Below are 23,548 nucleotides of genomic sequence, written 5' to 3'. Positions count from 1 at the left end.
GGAGATCTATCTTCTTCAGCAATGAATCCTGCTTGTGTCTTGGGTGCAATGATGGCCGAAGATTGGTCTGGAGACCACTTTGGTAATGCCATGAAAAGACATTTACAAGGGAATATCATGCCCCCCCTCCTTCTCCCAACATTATAGTGTTGAGTGGCATCACGGTAGCCAGACCTTCCTAGTGTTCATTCCAGGGACTCTAACAACTTGAATTACTTTTGTTTGTGGAACCAGTCGTACGGCCATTTCTCCAAAATTTCCCAGGAGCTATTTTTTCAACATTCCTCAAGCAACCATTATTAACTCCTTTTGATGGCAACTTGCATGAGTTCATGTAATTCTGTGTGTGACATTCATGCTCAATTCTGAATACAGTAAGTCCAGATGATTTGAAAAATGTATTTCCATTTTAAATTTGCATATTATTAACATATTTATCAATATTGTGATTTCTATAATTCTATGACTTTTCCATCTAGGTGTTAAAATTTCAGTATTCAGCAGTGTATTTCTTTATAAAGCACTGAACAAACCATTAGAGTTCCTTATTATAAATATACACAACTTAGAAACATTACAGAGCCATGATCACTGGGATCCTTTGGGTAATATAGAAATACTCATATCATTTAATTGACTGAACCTATTCAGATGTGAATAGTAATGCTATTGAAAGGGAAAAGGGAAGGAGAAAATGGTTCAAAAATAATTCAGAATTTCTGTCAAGAAATCTGTCTCACACATTATCTAATCAGTGGATCTAAACAAAACAAGTAAATAAGTAAATAGTAATAGTACATGTAAATAACATAGGGTGCTTATTTAATGCTATTTTTTTTTTTTAAAAAAGCATAAAAGCCATCCCACCACAACAAGATGTACCAATTGGGATGGTCCTAACATGTCTCTAGTATTACAATCTTACCATTTGTCAAGCAACCTCAATCAGAGGATCTGGCAATGATAAACTAATTATTACGGTTTGTTAAACGTATTACTTGCAGTGATAGATATCTGTATATAACATCTTTGGTCACAGAATAGTTATACATTCACCAGTTGGACAAGGCAATCTTTGTAACCCATGAATTTGTCAAAATAAATATTAACCCCTTAACGACAGCCGATACACCTTTTAACGGCGGTCATTAAGGGTACTTAAACCACAGCGCTGCGGAAAAAGTAAATAGCGCCCCCCCAGAGTCCGATTTTCTCTGGGGTCTCGGCTGCCGGGGGTAGCCGAGACCCCAGAGAACATGATTCAGGTCGGTTTTTACCAGCGATCACAAAAAAAAATCCGGACTTGTGTTTTCTTTCTCTCCCCTCTAATGTGATCGCACATTAGAGGGGAGAGAAATAGGGTCCCCCGAGCCTGTGTCCTATCACAGTGATCAAAACCCCAAATTTTTAATAAACATGGCAGCACTTGGGCTGTACCTCGCTCTTCTCTCCTTGTAGCTGTTCTAGGAGAGAAGAGAAAGAGACTACATTTCAAGTGCTGCCCTGTCAGTTAAAAACATATTTCTATATCCGCCAGCATCCCATTTACCCACCCCCGTTCTCCGTAATCCCTGCATCAGCAGAGGATTATAAAAAAAAAATAAAAAAATTAGGGTAAGGGTTAGGGTAGGAAATAAATAAAATGGCCCGCAGAACTTTCAGCGCGGAGCAAGCTTACAGCCTGCTTTGCTCTGGCAGCTCTGGCAGTGAAACAGAATCTGCCTCTGAAGCTGAGCAGCTTTCAGACAGTGATGACAACTCTTCCTCCACGGGATCCCCCAGCCTGGTGGTAGCGGAGTCGGTCGTCACTGCTGAAGCTTGGACCAAGTACCGCAGTCCCCCCACCGCTGTGGTATAATGACACCTCATTTTCCCCTCAAATTCCCCCTTTTTCTGCAGTCCCTGGAATAAAAGTAGATGTCGCCAATTTTACCATTGATTTTTTTGAAATTTTCATTAGCCTCGAAGTCCTGCAATTAATCGTCCACCAAACAAACCTATATGCCGGGCAATATATTTCCCAAAAACCCACTGCCTTTCATTCCCGTTCCTGGATCCCCACAAATGTCCCCGAAATAAAAAAATTCTTAGGCCTCACCCTGAATATGGGTATAGTAAAAAAACCACTCTCCGCTCTTACTGGGCAACAAATGCTGTCCACTGCACCCCTGTATTTGCAGCCATCATGTCCCGGGTCCGTTACGAAGCCCTGATGAGATTCCTCCACTTCAGTGATAATTCCCAAGCTCTCCCAAGTAGTGACCCCAACTACGATCGGCTAAATAAATTAAGACCCCGAATTTCCCTCCTAAAAACTTCCTTTCTAAATTCCTATACCCCAGAGCAAAATGTGGCAGTCGACGAGTCCTTGATGAGCTACAAGGGCCGTCTGTCATTCCGCCAATTTATTCCCTCCAAGAGAGCCAAATATGGCGTAAAATTATACAAAGCTTGCGAGAGCTCATCTGGGTACACATCAACCTTCTTAATTTATGAAGGTAGGAACCGCCAAATAAACCCCCCAAACTGCCCCCAGACAATTGGTATCCCAGGCAAAATTGTCTGGGAGCTAATGACGCCCTTTCTCAATCAAGGGTACCACGTGTATACCGACAACTATTACACGAGCATCCCCCTATACAAATCCCTCCATGCTGCAAATACAGGGGCCTGTGGGACAGTGAGGAAAAACAGAGTGGGGTTTCCGTCACAGTTGGTGTCCAGACGTTTGGAGAGGGGGGCGTCATTCTCACTTGCAAGCGACCAACTTCTTGCAGTGAAGTGGAAAGACAGGAAGGACGTCTACATGCTTTCCACACTGCATTACGGACACCACTGTGACGGTCAGAGAGAGGGGTGCCACCAGGGACAAAGAAAAACCTGGACGTGTGAAACCGGCCTCAAGAAGTTTAAATAAAAATGAACATTTAACTTTTTTTCACAAACAATTTACTTCAGCTCCAATTTGTTTTATTTTGCCAAGGGTAACAGGAGCAATTGGACCCCAAAAGATGTTGTACAATTTGTCCTGAGTACGCTGATACCCCATATGTGGGGATAAACCACTGTTTGGGCGCATGCCAAAGCTCGGAAGGGAAGGAGCGCCATTTGACTTTTCAATGCAAAATTGACTGGAATTGAGATGGGACGCCATTTTGGTTTGGAGAGCCACTGATGTGCCTAAACATTGAAACCCCCCACAAATGACACCATTTTGGAAAGTAGACCCCCTAAGGAACTTATCTAGATGTGCAGAGAGTACTTTGACGCACCAATTGCTTCACAGAAGTTGATAATGCAGAGCTATAAAAATAAAAAATCATATTTTTTCACAAAAATTATCTTTTCGCCCCCAATTTTTTATTTTCCCAAGGATAAGAGAAGAAATTGGACCCCAATATGTGGGGGTAAACCACTGTTTGGGCGCATGCCACAGCTCGGAAGAGAAGGAGCGCCATTTGACTTTTCAATGTGAAATTGACTGGAATTGAGATGGGACGCCATGTTGCGTTTGGAGAGCCACTGATGCTCCTAAAGAGTAGAAACCCCCCACAAGTGACCCCATATTGGAAAATAGACCCCCAAGGAACTTATCTAGATGTGTTGTGAGAACTTTGAACCCCCAAGCGTTTCACTACAGTTTATAATGCAGAGCCGTGAAAATAAACAAAAAAAATTTCTTCCACAAAAATTATTTTTTAGCACCCAGTTTTGTATTTTCCCAAGGGTAAGAGAAGATAATGGATCCCAAAAGTTGTTGTCCAATTTGTCCTGAGTAAGCTGATACCCAATTTGTGGGGGGAACCACCGTTTGGGCGCATGGCAGAGCCATTTGGGCCATTTGGAATGCAGACTTAGATGGATTGGACTGCAGGCGTCACGTTGCATTTGCAGAGCCCCTGATGTAACTAAACAGTAGAAACTCCCACATGTGACCCCATATTGGAAACTAGACCCCCCAAGGAACTTATCTAGGTGTGTTGTGAGAACTTTGAACCCCCAAGTGTTTCACTACAGTTTATAAGGCAGAGCCATGAAAATAAACATTTTTTTTCCCACAAAAATTATTTTTTAGCCCCCAGTTTTGTATTTTCCCAAGTGTAACAGGAGAAATTGGACCCCAAAAGTTGTTGTCCAATTTGTCCTGAGTTCACTGATACCCCATATGTTGGGGTAAACCTCTGTTTGGGTGCATGGGAGAGCTTGCTTTGCTCCGAGGGTCTCAGGGAAGCACGTAGGGAGCCCTTTCCCTGCGCGATGCTTCCCTATACTGCCGGAACATTGCGATCATGTTTGATCGCAGTGTGTCGGGGGTTAATGTGCCGGGGGGCGGTCCGTGACTGCTCCTTGCACATAGTGCCGGATGTCAGCTGCGATAGTCAGTTGACACCCGGCCGCGATCGGCCACGCTCCCCCCGTGAGCGCGGCTGATCGCGCTGGACGTACTATTCCGTCCTTGGGAAGTAGGGCCCACCCCACATGGGCGGAATAGTACGTCTAATGGCAGAAAGGGGTTAATATTATTCTTATTAAAACATTGTATCCTCAACCAACAGGCAAAAAACTCTTATAGCCATATTTTATTCACAACAGAACATAGAACATGTGCCAAAAGTTTAATGTCATACATTTTTTTCTATTTCATTTAACAATAGCTCTTTTAGATATTAATGGCAGAAACGCATCTCAAATAAAAGGGGACAGGGTTAACAAAAAGGCTGGAAAAGTAAGTGGTACTAACGAAAAACCACTGCAGGGTCAACTTCCAACTAAATCACATAACTATGTATAAAAGGAGCATGTTAGAGAGGCAGAGTCACACAGAAGTTGCTAAAGAGAGTTAATTATAAGCAGCGTAGGTATTGCATGGAGCTTCTTTTAATTTTTTTATACAGTGCAAATCATACTGATCTAGAAGCTATGTCAGCCTTTGTCATAGCAGCCAGTTTACTGATAAATCACCAATTACTAGAAAACTCTACCTAAATATGCTTCCCTACATGTTTATATATGCCTCTACTGGGCAACTCATAATTAATGGACCAGGGGAGGTTAGATGAACAAAAAACTGATATCTCCACAGCATAGGTGATAAATGCAGAGTTAATAGGGGTTGCCATCAATTATAAAAATGTGGTTCCAAGTCCCCAAATTGAGTAGAACAACCAATGGTCACGTATGCACACTATGATCCTTTCAGTGTCAATGGGACTAGTGGAAAGAGTGGAGTATAATTCTCGACTTCCTCTGTCAAACCCATATACTGTGATTGGAGAGGTGGTGTGCAGGCACATCAATCCTCTATTCAAATGAGCAAGACTATGTGAAAAGTAGGTGCTTCCGGAAACTGCCTAAAGGTTTCTTAAAAATAGTTGACCTGTGTGTAGAGTATCTGATTACAATCCTGTCACTAATGCTTCTTAGTATTTGTCTTGAAATTAAATATTTTTTGCTACCTGTTTTAACCCCTTTCTGCCAGCAGACGGAATAGTATGTCAGCTGGCAGTATCCCTCGCTTTGAGGTGGGCTCCGGCGGTGATCCACCTCAAAGCAGCGACATGTCAGCTGTTTTCAACAGCAGAAATGTTCCTGCACTTCCGCTCGTGCCTATTAACTAGTTTAATGCCACTGTCAAATGCTGACAGCGGAATTTAACAAGCACTTCCGGCCACCGGGCCGGAAATACGTGCACCACTGACTCCCATCACATGATCGGGGGTCATCGGTGCATTGCCATCACAACCACAGGTCTCCTGGAGACCTCTATGGTTGTTGATGATGGATAGCTATGAGCGCCACCCTGTGGTCGGCGGTCATAGCAATGCTGTAATTCAGCTACATAGAGGTGATCTGTGCATCACCTCTATGTAGCAGAGGCGATCGAGTTGTGGCAGCTTCCAGCCTCCCATAAAGGCTATTGAAGCATGCCGAATTTAAAAAAAAGTGTTTAAAAATATAAAAAAATTAAAAAAAATAAATAAAAGTTCAAATCACCCCCCTTTTTCCCCAATCAAAATAAAATAAAAAAAAAACAAACAAATGCATATTTGGTAGCACCATGTTCTGAATCGCCCGATCTATCAATAAAAAAGGATTAACCTGATCGCTAAACGGCGTAGCGAGAAAAAAAATCAAAACTCCAGAATTACTTTTTTTTTGTCACCGAGACATTGCATTAAAATGCAATAATGGGCGATCAAAAGAAAGTATCTGTACAAAAGTGGTATAATTAAAAACGTCATCTCGGCACACAAAAAATAAGCTCTCACCCAACCGAAGATCACGAAAAATGGAGACGCTACAAGTAACGGAAAATTGCGCAATTTTTTTGTTTAACAAACTTTGGAATTTTTTTCATCACTTAGATAAAAGAGAACCTAGGCATGTTTGGTGTTTATGAACTCGTAATGACCTGGAGAATCATAATGTCAAGTCAGTTTTAGCATTTAGTGACCCTAGAAAAAAAAAGGCAATCAAAATACAAATGTGGACATTGCAATTTTTTTGTAATTTCTCCGCACTTGGAATTTTTTTCCTGTTTTCGAGTAGAAGACATGGTAAAACCAATGGTGTTGTTCAAAAGTACAACTCATCCCGCAAAAAACAAGCCTTCATATGGCCATATTGACGGAAAAATAAAAAAAGTTATGGGGGTTGGTCCCCCAGTGATCGGGAAGCTATTATAGGGTAAGGGATAACTGTAAAACTTGGTACACCTTTTACAGAATCAACAATATTCTCTTGAACCCAAATAGTCATTATGTTATTAGGGGAGAAAATGATCACCTGCAATGATTAATTCTAAATGGTCATCTAAACTACTCACAATACGTATATTTGCCCAACTTCTGTGACTGTAGAATAATGAGAGGAAACTGAATATTGGGGTAACCGCTATCACACACTATACAGTCCTAACACAATGTACTGCACTATTTAGAACATTTTTACAGCTGTTAGATACAAATAATTCCGTTTTATTTCTAAATATGTAATATTTTACACATACAGATGTTAGTATAAAAATCTATTGTATTGTGAAAGATTAGCAATAAAATGTTGTGTAAACAACTCTGTAAACGCTGAATTGACAAATCAATTATTGGTTACTACTTTGCCTGCTTGCTTTTTATGGAGTCAGGTTTTAGCAATTGGGAAAATATGTTTTTAAACACTAATGAATATTTAAGCATTCCTCAATGCTCGGGAGGATTATAAAGTAAACCTTAGGTTACAAATATACTGGCCTAATTACTGTATTTTTAAAGGGATATGTCAGTCATTTGATGCTATGGCGGGCCTTGATTTTCTCCTTTATTGCTGCACAACACTGTGAATGGGCTGCGTTGTAGTTCTCATAATGGTTAATGCTCAGGGAATGTCTGTGAAGGAGAAGCAGTGCTTAATTAGCAATGCTGCATCCTTTTTTCCGGAGATCATGGGGGTCACAGCAGTTGGTCTTCCATCAATCTCACTAAAATTACAGCAAAAAAGGCTGTATTTAAATGGTTCTGAAAATTGTTGTATTATGACACATTATAATAAAATAAAGACAGCTGTGTATTTGAATTAATAAAATGTGAACCATGTATTTTGTACTGGTCTCTGCTATGGTGTTTGCAATGAAAATGAGCTGAGTGTGTGTGGGACTGGTGCTGTGTGATTGACAGCTGTACGCTAAGGTTTTGCTATACAGACCCATGCTGGGAAACCACAGAGCACAGACCTGTCTGCATTATAACATAAATTATCATACACATAACACATTACTAAACACATGAACTCTTGAATACCAGACATGATCAATAAGGCTCCATTCATGAATTATATTTATTTTTAAATTACTTTTCATTTTTGTCTTATGATATTCAATGCCACTCTTTGTGACAAATTCTTCTCAGACAAAATTGGTCTTTATTTTTGTCTTTAAAGAAGAACTCCCATCAAACTTTTTATCCTTTTAATATATGGCTCTCATCATATTTGTGACGCAAGTCACTACTCACAGACAGGCCGTGAGGCAGAAGAGACAGACGTTCCGGGGTCAATACCGAGATTGAACATAGATTACCAAAGGAAAAGACAAAGGCGCAAGTCAGGTCACAGTCCAGGGTCAGTAACAAGAGATAGCGGAGCAAAAGCCGAAGGACAAGACAAACAGGTAATCAGAACATGGCCAAAGGGTCAGGCAGCAGAAGATCAGAACTCAGAGTAACAGAATCAGGCTAAGGCACATACGCGAGAGACGGCTGAGTCTCGCAGGTGAAAACCCAGCTCTGGCGCCAGCACTCTGGAGCGGAGCGCGCAGCCGCATAGCAATACATGTCACCTGCGAGACTCAGCCGTATCTCGCGTATGTGTGATCCCGGCCTAACACTCACCAAGAAGCACAAACTACAACTGGCAAGATCAGGGGCAGACAGCTCAGTTAAGTAGCTATGCGATTACCATAACACTGAACACCTGCAGAAAGTCCTGCACAACCCCTGTCACAGATTGTACAGCAGACCTATCAATAAAGGCACCGATAGCCCAGCAAACCCACCATAGTATTGGACAACCAAGCTGTCAATCAAGACACAGACAGCTCAGCAAGACAATTTCCATAAAACAGCATAGCAATCATCCACTGAGCGGAGCAATCGTGACAATATTATATAGCACGGTGTACTTACAATTGCTCATTTTGCCTTTCTACCCAGTTAATTCTTATCTTTTCTCTGCTCTATGTAGAAACAGGAAGTCTCTTGTCCCTGCATTTATCATTCCCCTTCTCAACTCCTGACCCAGCTGCTCCCCCTCCCCCCTGCCAGAGGCTTTTGCCGTAACCTATGACTCATAGAGGGAAAGTTGACCTGTTTCTACCCTCTTGTTTTTACATAGAGCTCAGAAGGATTCAGCTAGTCAGTATTTAATCATGTGATGTCATAGACCTAGTGGAAAAGAAAAGAATTAACTGGGTAGAAAGGCAAAATGAGTGATTGTAAGTACATAGTAGTATATAGAATGATAATTGCAATATATTAAGATAAAGACATTAATTTTTTTATATTTGTTTGTGCCTTTTTAACCCCTTTCTGACATCGGACGTACTATCCCGTCCATGTGGGGTGGGCCCCTATGACCATGGACGGGATAGTACGTCCAGCGCGATCGGCGGCGCTCACGGGGGGAGCGCCGCCGATCGCGGCCGGGTGTCAGCTGACTATCGCAGCTGACATCTGGCACTATGTGCCAGGAGCGGTCACGGACCGCCCCCGGCACATTAACCCCCGGCACACCGCGATCAAAGATGATCGCGATGTGCCGGCGGTACAGGGAAGCTTCCCGCAGGGAGGGGGCTCCCTGCGGGCTTCCCTGAGCCCCCCGCAGCAACGCGATGTGATCGCGTTGCTGCGAGGGTCTCACCTCCCTCCCTGCTCCCTCCAGCCCCGGATCCAAGATGGCCGCGGATCCGGGTCCTGCAGGGAGGGAGGTGGCATCACAGAGCCTGCTCAGAGCAGGCACTGTGAAGGCTGCAGCACTGTAAGTCAGATCAGTGATCTGACAGAGTGCTGGGCAAACTGTCAGATCACTGATCTGTGATGTCCCCCCCTGGGACAAAGTAAAAAAGTAAAAAAAAAAAATTTCAAATGTGTAAAAAAAAAAAAAAAATATTCCAAAATAATGAAAAAAAAAAAAAAATTATTCCCATAAATACATTTCTTTATCTAAATAAAAAAAAACAATAAAAGTACACATATTTAGTATCGCCGCGTCCGTAACAGCCCGACCTATAAAACTGGCCCACTAGTTAACCCCTTCAGTAAACACCGTAAGAAAAAAAAAAAAAAAAAAACGAGGCAAAAAACAACGCTTTATTATCATACCGCCGAACAAAAAGTGGAATAACACGCGATCAAAAAGACAGATATAAATAACCATGGTACCGCTGAAAACGACATCTTGTCCCGCAAAAAACGAGCTGCCATACAGCATCATCAGCAAAAAAATAAAAAAGTTATAGTCCTGAGAATAAAGCGATGCCAAAATAATTATTTTTTCTATAAAATAGTTTTTATCGTATAAAAGCGCCAAAACATAAAAAAATGATATAAATGAGGTGTCGCTGTAATCGTACTGACCCGAAGAATAAAGCTGCTTTATCAATTTTACCAAACGCGGAACGGTATAAACGCCTCCCCCAAAAGAAATTCATGAATAGCTGGTTTTTGGTCATTCTGCCTCACAAAAATCGGAATAAAAAGCGATCAAAAAATGTCACGTGCCCGAAAATGTTACAATTAAAAACGTCAACTCGTCCCACAAAAAACAAGACCTCACATGACTCTGTGGACCAAAATATAGAAAAATTATAGCTCTCAAAATGTGGTAACGCAAAAAATATTTTTTGCAATAAAAAGCGTCTTTCAGTGTGTGACGGCTGCCAATCATAAAAATCCGCTAAAAACCCGCTATAAAAGTAAATCAAACCCCCCTTCATCACCCCCTTAGTTAGGGAAAAATTAAAAAAATGTATTTATTTCCATTTTCCCATTAGGGCTAGGGTTAGAGTTAGGGCTAGGGTTAGGGCTAGGGTTAGGGCTAGGGCTAGGGCTAGGGCTAGGGTTAGGGCTAGGGTTAGGGTTAGGGCTAGGGTTAGGGCTAGGGTTAGGGCTAGGGTTAGGATTAGGGTTAGGGCTAGGGCTACAGTTTGGGTTGGGGCTAAAGTTACAGTTAGGGTTTAGATTACATTTACGGTTGGGAATAGGGTTGGGATTAGGGTTAGGGGTGTGTCAGGGTTAGAGGTGTGGTTAGGGTTACTGTTGGGATTAGGGTTAGGGATGTGTTTGGATTAGGGTTTCAGTTATAATTGGGGGTTTCCACTGTTTAGGCACATCAGGGGCTCTCCAAACGCGACATGGCGTCCGATCTCAATTCCAGCCAATTCTGCGTTGAAAAAGTAAAACAGTGCTTCTTCCCTTCCGAGCCCTCCCGTGTGCCCAAACAGGGGTTTACCCCAACATATGGGGTATCAGCGTACTCAGGACAAATAGGCCAACAACTTTTTGGGTCCAATTTCTCCTGTTACCCTTGGGAAAATACAAAACTCGGGGCTAAAACATATTTTTTGTGGGAAAAAAAAAGATTTTTTATTTTCACGGCTCTGCGTTATAAACTGTAGTGAAACACTTGGGGGTTCAAAGCTATCACAACACATCTAGATGAGTTCCTTAGGGGGTCTAGTTTCCAAAATGATGTCACTTGAGGGAGGTTTCTACTGTTTAGGTACATTAGGGGCTCTGCAAATGCAATGTGACACCTGCAGACCATTCCATCTAAGTCCTCATTCCAAATGGAGCTCCTTCCCTTCCGAGCCCTCCCATGCGCTCAAACAGTGGTTCCCCCCCACATATGGGGTATCAGCGCACTCAGGACAAATTGGACAACAAATTGTGGGGTCTAATTTCTCCTGTTACCCTCAGGAAAATACAAAACTGGGGGCTAAAAAATAATTTTTGTGGGAAAAAATTTTTGTTTTATTTTTACGGCTCTCCATTATAAACTTCTGTGAAGCCCTTGGTGGGTCAAAGCGCTCAGCACACATCTAGATAAGTTCCTAAGGGGGTCTATTTTCCAAAATGGTGTCATTTGTGGGGGGTTTCAATGTTTAGGCACATCAGTGGCTCTTCAAACGCAACATGGCGTCCCATCTCAATTCCTGTCAATTTTGCTTTGAAAAGTCAAACGGCGCTCCTTCCCTTCCGAGCTCTCCCATCCGCCCAAACAGTGGTTTACCCCCACATATGGGGTATCAGCGTACTCAGGACAAATTGTACAACAACTATTGGGGTCCAATTTCTTCTCTTACCCTTGGGAAAATAAAAAATTGGGGGCAAAAAATTATTTTTGTGAAAAAATATGATTTTTTATTTTTACGGTTCTACATTATAAACTTCTGTGAAGCACTTGGTGGGTCAAAGTGCTCACCACACCTCTAGATAAGTTCCTTAGGGGGTCTACTTTCCAAAATGGTGTCACTTGTGGGGGGTTTCAATGTTTAGGCACATCAGTGGCTCTTCAAACGCAACATGACGTCCCATCTCAATTCCTGTCAATTTTGCATTGAAAAGTCAAACGGTGCTCCTTCCCTTCCGAGCTCTCCCATCCGCCCAAACAGTGGTTTACCCCCACATATGGGCTATCAGCGTACTCAGGACAAATTGTACAAGTTTTGGGGTCCAATTTCTTCTCTTACCCTTGGGAAAATAAAAAATTGGGGGCGAAAAGATAATTTTTGTGAAAAAATATGATTTTTTATTTTTATGGTTCTACATTATAAACTTCTGTGAAGCACTTGGTGGGTCAAAGTGCTCACCACACCTCTAGATAAGTTCCTTAGGGGGTCTACTTTCCAAAATGGTGTCACTTGTGGGGGGTTTCAATGTTTAGCCACATCAGGGGCTCTCCAAACGAAACATGGCGTCCCATCTCAATTCCAGTCAATTTTGCATTGAAAAGTCAAATGGCACTCCTTCGCTTCCGAGCTCTGCCATGCGCCCAAACAGTGGTTTACCCCCACATGTGGGGTATTGGCATACTCAGGACAAATTGTACAACAATGTTTGGGGTCCATTTTCTCCTGTTACCCTTGGTAAAATAAAACAAATTGGAGCTGAATTAAATTTTTTGTGAAAAAAAAGTTAAATGTTCATTATTATTTAAACATTCAAAAAATTCCTGTGAAGCACCAGAAGGGTTAATAAACTTCTTGAATGTGGTTTTGAGCACCTTGAGGGGTGTAGTTTTAGAATGGTGTCACACTTGGGTATTTTCTATCATATAGACCCCTCAAAATGACTTCAAATGAGATGTGGTCCCTAAAATAAAATGGTGTTGTAGAAATGAGAAATTGCTGGTCAACTTTTAACCCTTATAACTCCCTAACAAAAAAAAATTTTGGTTCCAAAATTGTGCTGATGTAAAGTAGACATGTGGGAAATGTTACTTATTAAGTATTTTGTGTGACATATCTCTGTGATTTAATTGCATAAAAATTCAAAGTTGGAAAATTGCGAAATTTTCATAATTTTCGCCAAATTTCCGTTTTTTTCACAAATAAACGCAGGTACTATCAAAGAATTTTTACCATTGTCATGAAGTACAATATGTCACGAGAAAACAATGTCGGAATCACCAGGATCCTTTGAAGCGTTCCAGAGTTATAACCTCATAAAGGGACAGTGGTCAGAATTGTAAAAATTGGCCCGGTCATTAACGTGCAAACCACCCTTGGGGGTAAAGGGGTTAAAGCAAAAAGTTGCAATATTTAACCTAAAATTTCTGCCATACAAAAAACCACAGCAGGATAAAATTTTAGATTGTTTAGAACCATAGTGCTGGGACTACTAGGGTTCTTTCATCTGCCTCACCAGCCTTTCCATTGTGACCATGTGAACTGACATACTAAATTGCAGGAAAAAAGCTAAGTGCACTCAGTGGCTTAGGGACAAGCCAATTGGGGTGCAAATTTTGCACAATTTGCACTATAGTGAAAAATACATTTAGACACTAGAAAACAATTGTATCACATGGTTTTGTACCTATAAGAAGCAGTATACCTATACAATGGTACAGTGTTATGACCTGGTGGTTAGGACAATAATGGACCTGGTGGTTAAGAGCACACGGAAAGACCTGATAGTTACAATAACACAGGACAAGCTCTGGGACGTGGGAACTCTGCTGACCGCAATCCCTAATCCTATCACACACACTAGAAATAGCCGTGGATTGCTCCTAACACTCCCTATGCAACTCGTCACAGCCTCAGAACTAGCTAGCCCTAAAGATAGAAAAATAAAGCCTACCTTGCCTCAGAGAAATTCCCCAAAGGAAAAGGCAGCCCCCCACATATAATGACTGTGAGTAAAGATGAAAATTCACAAACACAGAGATGAAATAGATTTTAGCAAAGAGAGGCTCGACTTACTGAACAGACAGAGGATAGGAAAGGTAACTTTGCGGTCAGCACAAAAACTACAAAAAGGCACGCAGAGGGCGCAAAAAGACCCTCCGCACCGACTCACGGTGCGGAGGCGCCCCTCTGCATCCCAGAGCTTCCAGCAAGCAAGACAAAAATCAAAATAGCAAGCTGGACAGAAAAATAGCAAACAAGAGAAAAACAAGCAGGAACTTAGCTTCTGCTGGAGAAGACAGGTCACCAGAACGATCCAGGAGCGAACAGACCAATACTAGAACATTGACAGGTGGCATGGAGCAATGATCTAAGTGGAGTTAAATAGAGCAGCCAGCTAACAAATTAACCTCGTCACCTGTGGAAGGAAACTCAGAAGCCGCAGCCCCACTCACAACCACCAGAGGAAGCCCATGGACAGAACCAGCCGAAGTACCATTCATGACCACAGGAGGGAGCTTGACAACAGAATTCACAACAGTACCCCCCCTTGAGGAGGGGTCACCGAACCCTCACCAGAGCCCCCAGGCCGACCAGGACGAGCCAAATGAAAGGCACGAACCAGATCGGCAGCATGAACTTCAGAGGCAAAGACCCAGGAATCAAATCAATAGCACAATCGCAATCCCTATGAGGAGGTAGGGCACTGGATTTGGGCTCATCAAATACATCCCGGTAATCCGACAAAAACTCCGGGACTTCAGAAGGAGTGGACGACGAAATTGACAAAAATGGAACATCACCATGTACCCCCTGACAACCCCAGCTGGACACAGACATAGATTTTCAATCCAATACTGGATTCTGGACCTGTAGCCATGGCAACCCCAAAACGACCACATCATGCAGATTATGCAACACCAAAAAGCGAATATCCTCCTGATGTGCAGGAGCCATGCACATGGTCAATTGGGTCCAGTACTGAGGCTTATTCTTGGCCAAAGGCGTAGCATCAATTCCTCTCAATGGAATAGGATACTGCAAGGGCTCCAAGAAAAAACCACAAACTCCAAGTCCATCAAATTCAGGGCAGCGCCTGAATCCACAAATGCCATAACAGAATAAAATGACAAAGAGCAAATCAGAGTAACGGACAAAAAAAATTTCGACTGTACCGTACCAATGGTGGCAGACCTAGCGAACCGCTTAGTGCGCTTAGGACAATCGGAGATAACATGAGTGGAATCACCTGATAGTTACAATAACACAGGACAAGCTCTGGGACGTGGGAACTCTGCTGACCGCAATCCCTAATCCTATTACACACACTAGAAATAGCCGTGGATTGCTCCTAACGCTTCCTATGCAACTCGTCACAGCCTCAGAACTAGCTAGCCCTAAAGATAGAAAAGTAAAGCCTACCTTGCCTCAGAGAAATTCCCCAAAGGAAAAGGCAGCCCCCCACATATAATGACTGTGAGTAAAGATGAAAATCACAAACACAGAGATGAAATAGATTTTAGCAAAGAGAGGCCCAACTTACTGAACAGACAGAGGATAGGAAAGGTAACTTTGCGGTCAGCACAAAAACTACAAAAAGACACGCAGAGGGCGCAAAAAGACCCTCCGCACCGACTCACGGTGCGGAGGCGCTCCTCTGCATCCCAGAGCTTCCAGCAAGCAAGACAAAAATCAAAATAGCAAGCTGGACAGAAAAATAGCAAACAAGAGAAAAACAAGCAGGAACTTAGCTTCTGCTGGAGAAGACAGGTCACCAGAACGATCCAGGAGCGAACAGACCAATACTAGAACATTGACAGGTGGCATGGAGCAATGATCTAAGTGGAGTTAAATAGAGCAGCCAGCTAACGAATTAACCTCGTCACCTGTGGAAGGAAACTCAGAAGCCGCAGCCCCACTCACAACCACCAGAGGAAGCCCATGGACAGAACCAGCCGAAGTACCATTCATGACCACAGGAGGGACATTGACAACAGAATTCACAACAGTACAGACCAAAACCACCGATTTTTAACATAAATATTTTATTGTAACATAGAATAATCAACATTAAAAAGGGAAGTTTAATAGAGACAATATTTGAAAAAGCTGTGCAAAACACACGTCGGGCACGGCCAGTTTCTTGGCTTAGTATGTATGTATATTTTGAAATGTGATAATTTTATTTTGTGTAATAAGTTCTCATTTGGTTTGGGGCATGTGTAATTTACTATGTTTATAATTGTAATAGATTATATCTAGTTACATGTTGCCTTAGAATAAGGCAACATTATATTACTACCGTATATACTCGAGTATAAGCCGAGAATTTCAGCCCATTTTTTAGGCTGAAATTGCCCCTCTCGGCTTATACTCGAGTCATTCCCAAGGGTCGGCAGAGGAGGCGGAGCAGAGCTGTGTAATAATACTCACCTGCTCCTGGCACGGTCCCTGCACGTCTGTTCCTCGGCGCCGGCAGCTTCTTCCTGTAGTGAGCGGTCACATGGTACTGCTCATTACAGTAATGAATATGGACCCGACTCCACTCCCATAGGGGTGGAGCCACATATTCATTACTGTATTGAGCGGTACCATGTGACAGCTCAATACAGGAAGAAGCTGTCAGCGCCTGGAGAACCAGAGACCTGCAGGGACCGCGCCAGGAGCAGGTGAGTATAACGGGGGCATATTCACCTGTCCCACCTACCACCGTCGGCGCCGCTCTGTCTTCTGCGTCCTCTGCAGTGACGCTTAGGTCAAAGGGCGCTATGACACGATTAGTGTGCGCGCCGCCCTCTGCCTGAAGTCAGAGCAGAGGATGCAGAAGCCACAGCGGTGCTCGGCGGTGGAACGGGAAAGGTGAGTATAGCAAGTGCCGGGGTCCTGAGCGACAAGAGGTGAGTATGTGATTTTTTTTATCGCAGCAACAGCATATGGGGCAAATATCTCTATGGAGCATCTTATGGGGCCATGTGCAGCGTTATATGGGGCAAACATTTCTATGGAGCACCTTATGGGGCCATGTGCAGCATTATATGGGGCAAATATCTCTATGGAGCATCTTATGGGGCCATGTGTAGAATTATATGGGGGCAAATATCTTTATGGAGCATCTTATGGGGCCATAATCAGCATTTGTGCAGCATTATATGGGGCAAATTTTAATATGGAGCATCTTATGGGGCCCATCATGAACTGTATGGAGCATTATATGGGGCGTATTTTGTATGGAGCATTATATGTGGCCCATCATGAACTGTATGGAGCATTATATGGGGCCCCTGATTCAATATGGATATTCAAAAACACTTAACCTACTGATGTCTCAATTAATTTTACTTTTATTGGTATCTATTTTTATTTTTGACATTTACCGGTAGCTGCTGCATTTTCCACCTTAGGCTTATACTCGAGTCATTAAGTTTTCCCACTTTTTTGTGGCAAAATTAGGGGTCTCGGCTTATACTAGGGTCAGCTTATACTCGAGTATATACGGTACTTACTTTGTGCCATTTTAACTTAATGATTTATTGTAAAAAATGTTTTTTATTCTTTCTTACTTATTAGCAATGACAATACATATTTGAGAGTTTCATATTTTAGAGTAACAAATACCAACACTTGTTTGCACTTGTTATTTCTACAAAACAATTTTTATTTTATTTAATGGCCGTCAGCTTTATCTCGAGCCACGGCAACTTGATGGACAGACTGACTGTAGTAGGCTACATCCAGTTAACATTTTTAACCAGGCAAGTACAGAAATGAAGAATGGCAATAGCTGGAGATTGCTATAGCTATCTATCTCTCAGCATTTCAAGGTTCTCATTTGTAGAAAATTCCCATGAACGCATAAGGGCTATTGAGAAAGTCATTTATAGTCATATAGCAATTCTTAATTAATCTTCCATTGAGAAAAAACATACTGTTCTTTGACACAGCTACTGTACTGCGAATTACAGTTCAAATTGTTAAAAAATAGAAAAAAAACAATGTTCTTAAAAGCTATGTATTATCTGCCAAAGTAAGCCTCAAAATTCAGGTGATTTATAGAGATTATTCACTATTTGCATTGCAATAGGAAGTGGGGTGGGAGGTTGTACATGTGAAAGGCTGTATGCCATTATTTCCTCATTCTGACATATGCTGTGGATAAAATGTACAACATAAAGAACACAAAGAATATTTCTTTTTACAATCTTCCTTCTCCGACTGAGGAATTATTTAAATTATTAAAATGTTCCTGACAGATTCTGGACCACATTTTGTTAAAACGTTGAAAGTGCTTGCAGTAATAACCTTATTTAAAGCGGCTTTCTCCATCTTACAGTCATTTCATACCATGCCTCAATTATCCCTGTACTAGGCATGCCCTTTTCTTCCAGCTACTCAATTTATAACTTGGAGGAAGATCACACCACCACATATCAGCCTTAAGAGATCAACCAATTAAGCTATTATAAAGTGAAGAAAATTGGTGTAGCCAATTTATCCATATGCATTTTCTAGACTTCAGTGTTTTTTTACATTTCCCACTTATTAACTGAGACAACTATTAATAAAAAATAACTCCTGCAACATGAAGTATACCAATATGACTATAATAATTGAAAGGTTTTATTAAATAGTACTTTTTTGGCATATCCAGTATTGCTTTTGAGTATGTGCTACTATTCATCCAGCCTGGCCATAAATTATTTGTTGGTTATATATGGAGATGGCCACTCTTAGTAAGCACCTATTTACATCTGAGTTGTGTTTGGAAGTGACGGTCAGCCTTTTAATATTTATATACATAGGCTCTCTGACTGAGCACTCCACCCCTTAGTCTCAGGTATTTTTAATTACAATTGAATTCTACCTTCCCATATAAGTGTAGGCTTAGCCTAAGAGAGGATTCACATTAGGCAGGTTCCCAGCAGAATCACCTTATCGTGGATGCCAGGTATACTTGAATTAACCAAGTATTCTTAAATTTTCATATTTTCTAGTGCAGTAATGCAATTCAAATTTTATATATTTCATTTTTGCATGCTATAGCAAGGAGAGCTACTTTATTTGTTGGTTATGTATGAAGATAAGCATACATATTAGTCCATAGATCATGTACAAGAACACATTCAGTAATTCATGCGCGCACAAAGACCCCTCACATAAATAATCAGAGAGATCACATGAATGTATAGTTCAAAATATAAAACAATCCTTTATTGAAACATACAATTAAAAACTTTTTTTCCCCAACCATATAATAGGTCATAAAATCAGAAATACCTACGATCTACAAAATAGCAGGTCTCATGCTCTCATGTGAACAAAATACCTATAAAAGCCTATTGTTGGTCAACCTAAGTAATAAATGACCTAAACAATGGCACAATAGTTATGGTAGCTGTTAAACATCTGTATGGAACAATAATGCATAAAGAGTGCAATACATATATATATAGCGCACTACAATTGCAAACAATTACACAGTGAGAAATATATATAAGTGAATATCATTTATACATCTATATTGGTACTCAAACTGCGTAATGACAATCCATACAAGTAACAGGCACTACAAATGTACCAAATAATGCGTCACTATTAAGGCTGCGTAATGCTCATTTTGCACAATGTGCTAATTAAATACCTAAACACAGGGAGGAACATTGTGCCTACACTAATACTAAGCCGATAATGCAAATTGTGTCAGGTGTTGAATTACCGCCGCCACTGCCCAATAGGCATTTGTGCAATAAGGCGCTATTATGTATGCTAAGTATTAAGCTGCTACTCTGATGCGATATGTTTGCATCTAAATTAATAATGTGGCGTCGGGCTGGCAGGTCCTGTGCTCCGTGACATATGGTAAATATACTTCCAGCTTTATCTGTGTGGTATAATTGATTTATCACCATGGGGTGACACAGTGGTAGTTTTTGTCACCACATTATTAATTTAGATGCAAACATATCGCATCAGAGTAGCGGCTTAATACTTAGCATACATAATAGCGCCTTATTGCACAAATGCCTATTGGGCAGTGGCGGCGGTAATTCAACACCTGACACAATTTGCATTATCGGCTTAGTATTAGTGTAGGCACAATGTTCCTCCCTGCGTTTAGGTATTTAATTAGCACATTGTGCAAAATGAGCATTACGCAGCCTTAATAGTGACGCATTGTTTGGTACATTTGTAGTGCCTGTTACTTGTATGGATTGTCATTACGCAGTTTGAGTACCAATATAGATGTATAAATGATATTCACTTATATATATTTCTCACTGTGTAATTGTTTGCAATTGTAGTGCGCTATATATATATGTATTGCACTCTTTATGCATTATTGTTCCATACAGATGTTTAACAGCTACCATAACTATTGTGCCATTGTTTAGGTCATTTATTACTTAGGTTGACCAACAATAGGCTTTTATAGGTATTTTGTTCACATGAGAGCATGAGACCTGCTATTTTGTAGATCGGAGGTATTTCTGATTTTATGACCTATTATATGGTTGGGGAAAAAAGTTTTTAATTGTATGTTTCAATAAAGGATTGTTTTATATTTTGAACTATACATTCATGTGATCTCTCTGATTATTTATGTGAGGGGTCTTTGTGCGCTTATGTATGAAGATGGCTACTCTTAGTATTCACCTGTACACACCTGTTTTCTGTTTAGGAAGTGATGGTCAGTCTTTTGATATTTGGCCAGAAAGTAGAGAGAGGAAGCTGTGGACAGGTCTAAAGGACCCCATACTCATTTGATGAAAGTCTACTGACCAACTCATTTGTATGGGGGCCTCCCAACTCTCCCTCCGGCAGTTAGGCTACATTACGACTTCCATGTGACACTAAGGCTTTCCATTTTTTCTCAAAAGCACAAAGACCCATTGAGCTTCATTGATCCAAACAAAAATCAATTTTAAAACAGATCCATGTCTTGAGTTTGTGACATCAAAAGGATGTCCTATTTTCATCTGTTTTCAGATCAGACTCTGCCATTAAAGTCTATCAGGATCTGTGAGACATGGATGAAACATGGAAGACATGTTTTGTACTTCAGAGTTCAATCTTAGTTAAGGGTGGAATCATTTGATTTTCATCCAGAAAACTTGAACGATTTTCAGCCATGTTATCATCGTTTCAGGTCTAGGTATTTTACATTTGGGCGATGGCTTTTTTACGTCCAAGCGGCATTCATAGTTTTTGATAAACATTTTAAAATAAACCTGATCAAATACAGTTTTCTATGTTTAATAATGACAATGTATCTGTAAAAATTGGGTATTATATGGACGACCTGTATGCGATCCGTTTTTTTTTCTGCACGCCCATATACTTGTATAGGCGAGTCTTATCCAAAATATGGAAGAGACAAATGCATGCTGTGATTTTTTTTCACACACTTGGTCTGACACAAATTTAAACTGACTAGCTCTATTGAACTGTATTAGTCTGCGGTCAGATTTTCACTTGTCCACATAATGCATCCATTTGAACGAGTGCTAAAAGTCAACAGATAAAAAAAATCATATACATATTAATCCAGATGACCTAGGCACAAAGCCTGGTCACATTCCGTAGCAACACTTAAACCACAGTACCACTAAAGAAAATAAACTAATGGCACAAGGAATGTAAAATCTAACAAATTTTTATTATACATAATAAACCAAAATTACACATATATCATAAACACCTAGGTACCTCAACCACAGCCAGAGGTCACTAGGAATAAAGCACTAATCACAAAATGCTATGTTAGTAGATGACAGGCACAGAATACATATATGCCTAATATGTTATTTTACAAAGTACACCCACAATCTCCTAGTACCGCACTATAGTTAAAGCCACTAGCATAAGCCTAAGTGGCAAAACAGCCGAGATATACTAGTCATGTATAGAAATTGCTATCTAAGTGCTGCCAAAACTACCCACATGGCTACTATATATTGGTATATTACCTGTGATGTGCCCGCGTCCTAGTACGCAGCCCACCCCGACGCGCGTTTCGCCAGTTCTTCTTCCGGGGGCGTGTGTAAGAGGGGAGGTAAGCGGTCCTTTTAAATGCCCCAGACCCAATCAAAAACTAGCGTCCATAGTAACTCCTAGTAATGTGTCCGTGACGTCAGATGTACACACTGGACACGTGGGTATTACGGCGCATCCGGCGCCTATAATCGCTGCCAAACAGGGACTACCCCTCGCCGGTCAGTGGCATGCCAGCGTCACGCCCGGCGGATTGCCGAGCGCAAGTCAGACAAAACCACAAGAGACCAGATCAGGGACATCCGGAGCGATCAAGGCAGCGCATGCGCACAACCCCACCGCCAGGACATAGCCGTGTTGTCTAATACAGCCTCATAAAGTGCCCGTGCATATAAGAACTGCTATATGAAACTGGAATAAGGTGCCTGTGTGACAATAAAGTGCAAATGTACTAAGATAATAGCAGCATACGTCTGGTCCTAGTATAAAGATTCTACCATGCACCCTGATGAACCATATAACAGGGAAAAAGGACCATAGTAATATAATAATATTGACAAATAGTGCAAATATTTGAATATGTAAACATAAAACCCTAATGGTTAAATAATACAAATAAACATACTACATATGAAGAGTGCATAGTGCTGATAACATTGATAAGGCAATATACAATAATCAGACCATATATGAATAAAAATAAATATAAAACAGGTTACTCATAAACACATGGACACATATAAGGAGACTAGAAACTCTATACATGAAATATAAAAATCCTCATTCAGGAAAATATCGCTTCTATGGATTCACATACTCCATTGTGGAACTTGATCTTCTTTTTATAAGATTATTTTTCTTAATATACATCTTCATGAGAATGACCGGGTCAATAAGGTATAAATAAGGGCACATACAACCGCATCGATAACAATTCTAGAAAATAATAAAAAAGTCAAGACTCAATTAAAACAGTTAAAACCAACCCCCCAGGGTTGAGGATCTATATGAGAAAAAACTTTTATAACAAAATATATATATAGAACTTTAATAGACAACTCATAGAACTTTTATAGAAATGCCCCAAAACCAAAGCTTTTGTTTAGCCCCTGTGGTGCTATCGTGCCCAGTCGGTAAATCCACCGACTTTCAGTCTGCGCAAGCTGCTTGCTCAAATTTCCCCCTCTAATTCCCAAAACTACCAGATCTATCCCCTTGACTTTAAGGTCATGAGGATTGCACTGATGGTATTGTCTGAAATGCCTTGGTATACTTTTTAGGGATGTTTCCTCCTGTACTGTTTTGGCATTCACAATGTCCCTGCAATGTTCACGCGTTCGGATCTTCAATTCGCGGGTAGTTAGTCCAATATAGACTTTATTGCAGGGGCATGAGGCGTGATAAATTACACCACGAGATTTTACATTCCTTGTGCCATTAGTTTATTTTCTTTAGTGGTACTGTGGTTTAAGTGTTGCTACGGAATGTGACCAGGCTTTGTGCCTAGGTCATCTGGATTAATATGTATACGATTGTATGTTCTGTTTTTCGACAGAGAATCCGCGTTTATAAAATGGACTATAAAGCCAGGGAAACTGCCTGGCGGCAAAAAGCCTCTAATATGTTTAAACCTGGTACCTCTAGGACAGCTAGTGATACCTC

The 23,548-nt window shown here is 41.1% G+C and overlaps 1 protein-coding gene across 4 annotated transcripts in view; it reads right to left on the bottom strand.

The window, feature by feature from the left end:
• Positions 1-23,548, bottom strand: part of KHDRBS2 (KH RNA binding domain containing, signal transduction associated 2) — a 718,314-nt gene that overhangs the window by 625,134 nt on the left and 69,632 nt on the right. The gene's annotated exons all lie outside the window — the stretch shown is intronic.

The sequence above is a fragment of the Ranitomeya imitator genome, chromosome 5 (genome assembly GCF_032444005.1).
Source record: "Ranitomeya imitator isolate aRanImi1 chromosome 5, aRanImi1.pri, whole genome shotgun sequence".
Classification (NCBI taxonomy): domain Eukaryota; kingdom Metazoa; phylum Chordata; class Amphibia; order Anura; family Dendrobatidae; genus Ranitomeya; species Ranitomeya imitator.
Note: the sequence above shows the minus strand (reverse complement) of the source record. Positions and strands in the feature narration are given on the sequence as shown.